The sequence below is a fragment of the Ursus maritimus genome, unplaced genomic scaffold, assembly GCF_017311325.1.
Source record: "Ursus maritimus isolate PB19 unplaced genomic scaffold, ASM1731132v1 scaffold_22, whole genome shotgun sequence".
Taxonomy (NCBI): Eukaryota; Metazoa; Chordata; class Mammalia; order Carnivora; family Ursidae; genus Ursus; species Ursus maritimus.
The window spans coordinates 30,151,328-30,154,346 of record NW_024424675.1 but is presented as its reverse complement, the minus strand read 5'-3'; positions in this window follow the sequence as shown (position 1 = coordinate 30,154,346).

The window sequence follows — 3,019 nt, the reverse complement described above, 5'->3', positions numbered from 1 at the left end:
TCAAAAAAACTAAAAATATCCTCTCTTTGGGGGTACAGTAAGCCTTGGCTACATCATTACAGCTACTCCTGACAGAGTCAAGCCATGGTCATCTTAACTGTATCCAACAAACTGCTCTTGGAATCACCAGGACTCAGATCATTCCTACTTTGAAGAAAAATGAGTCAGAATCCAGCCATTTCTTTTAGTGGGTGCTAAGGAAACACCCACAATAGGGGCAGGCAAGGGAGGGAGGGGGACAGGTGACTATTACTGCTCGGGAGGAGGCCAGGAATGGGATGCCATAGTGTACTGGGCCAGGCAGGTGGATAACTCTCCCTCCCTTGCTCCACATATTTTCTTAACAGCATTTTTCACTACCTGTCCCTTGTATTTATTTATTGTCTTTCTTTCCCCTTAGCATGCCTCTTCCACGAGAGCCAGGCCTTTGTCCTATTGACCGCTGTATCCCCTCTCTTACATCAATGACTGACCTTTAGAGGATATTCAAAAATTAGCTGCTAACGAACGAATTAAAGAATATTAAACAATCAGTTGAATCTCTGCCATATGTTGGGCCCTGTCCTTGAGGATGCTACAAGGATGGTGGGGGAGATAGGCCTGAACATAAATACACCATAACTCGACACCTGATTCTTCGGAGGTATATCAAGGAGAAGCAGGATCCCTGGGGCTCAAAACTCCTGGGGAGTACGGGGGCCTTGGGAAGAAGCCCGTCGTGTGCCAGGAGTGTCAGGGAGCCAGGCGGAACGGCAGGAGATGCGGCTGGAGACACAGAATGAAGCTCCTTGGCTTTTTGCTTGGCTTCTCGGCATCTTTTCCTGACCTGCGGGACCCTTGCCTCTTCTCGCTTCTGTCTGAGGGACCTTGGCCCAAGCAGAATCTCTCTCTGTCGCGGGACCCCAGCCACATCCTCTCGCACCCCGGGAGACGCCAGCCCCGGGTCTTCCAGCTCGCTAGCCTGCTACCTGCGAGACCTCCACCTGCGCGCTGAGCCCCCTCCACGCCCGCGCGCGCTCCAGGTCCCCGCCTCCTGCCTGCGGTCTGCGGCGTGCAGGACCCCGCCCCGCCTCCTCGGCCCGCAGGACCCCGGCCCCGCCCCGCCCCCGTAGCCCCGCCGCTGTGTCCCGGGGGGCGGGGCCGCGCGCAGCGGCGTCTCCGAGGCGGGGGGCGCGAGGCAGGGGGCGGGGCGGCCCCGGCGCCGGCCAATCAGAGCCGCGATCACATCCATGCAAATACGAGCACAATGGAGCGAGCCCATCACTCGCCCCTGCAAGCAAGCTTGAAATGGGCTTCCGCCTGAGCGGCAGCCAGGATGACCAATGACTCTGTGTTTTGGGCTGGCGAAGCCCAATGGCGTTGCAGGGAAGGCGGGTCCGAGCTGGGTTAGGGTGTCCTTGCAGGGTGTCTGAGCTAAACTTCACCAAATAATAGCTGTTTGTATTTTGGCTGCTGCAGGAGCCATTTTAGGTAAGTTCTTCTCTTAACTTTTTATTTTCCTCCCCGGCCTCCGCTGGCCGGCCTTGTCCGCGGGTCCCTGGCCCCGCCCCGCCGGCCGGGCTGGGGTGCCCCTATGAATGGAGCCGGGATGAGGGGCTGCGGCGGCGCGGAGGCCCGGCCGGGGTCCGAGCGGGGCCGGCGGCGGGCGGCCTGGCGGAGGGCAGGCGGCGGCCTGAGGCCTGAGGAGAGGAGCCGGCCTCCGCCGCGCCCCGCTCGCGCTCAGGCCGCGCTCGGGCCGGGCGGCCGTCCTTGGGAGTGCGCCGCTGCGGGCCGCGCGGAGGGGCGGGGGTCCGGGCAGCCCCCAGCCCCTGGCCTGGCGGGCAGGGGCGGGGCGTGTGGAGGCCCCCCCCGGGGCGGGCCGTAGAGGGACCCCCGGGCGGGCCGGGCCGTGCGGCGCGCGCGGCGGGGGTGACCGCTATTCCGCGGCCGCCCCCGCGGAGAAGTTGCTCTATTGGCGTCCTGCGTCTCTTTGCAGGGGTGGAGGAGGGTGGGCTGGTGCCAGCCTGCTGCTCCGGGAGGGGGCGGGGGCCCCGGCGCGTCCTCGGAGCGCGCTCCCCCTCCGCCCCCTTCTTACGCACTAGCGCGCACTCGCCCCGAAAATTGGAACCCTGGAGGTGTCCAGCAACCCCGCAGCCAAGTTTTGTGCATTATTAGATTGCATGCTTGAGCTTAAAAAAAAAAAAAGAGTAATCTGTCCCCTTTACGGTATTTATTTTTTTCACTGTTGAGAAGTAACGGGAGTCTTTTGCTCCCAAATTTCCAGGGGCATGCTTGTCAGATGTGCAGAGGGTTGGCAGCTACTTGGTTTTTAAAAAGACGGTATTAGGAAATCCCCTCACTAGTGAGATAATTGAAATTTGAGTTTGTTTGCAGCTTCAGTTTTATTTGATCCAATTAAAAATACATAAGCAGGCACTTATATTTGTGTACATAAAGTATTCCTAGTTCCAGTTATGACCGATGTGACTGTGGTTTCGCTAGTGTGGGATCTAATAAGGCAATATAATTCAATTTTCAACTTGTAGGCCCGTGTTCTCCAAATTAGGGTTTATGGACCATTAGTAATCTGGCCAAGGTTTCTAGTGAATCCTTGGCATCTCCAGGCATCTCTGGAACTGTTGTATGTGCTTTATTCCCCACCCCTCCAGAACTGTTCATTTCTGGTGTAACAGATCCACGAACAGAGAAGATACACATTTTAAAAATTTTTATAATTTTCAGAGTGTCTGCAATATTGCTTGAGATTCAGTTATTGTTTCTCAAATGGCATATGGGAATACAATCCTGTTAGGCCCCCAGTTTTGACATACTTCATGGGGGTATGCTTTGATACTTACAAAAGTCCTGATAGGGACCACAGTACTGTGCTCCCAAGGCTGATTGTGAGCTGCCTTTCTTACTGGAGATCTGTAGTCACTGCACTATACGGTAGTTTTTTGGTAAGCTAAATTGGTAGATCATGTTGGCAACCTCAGGGAGATAGTTTTTGTGAACTTTGTGGCTCTCCCGCAGTACAAAG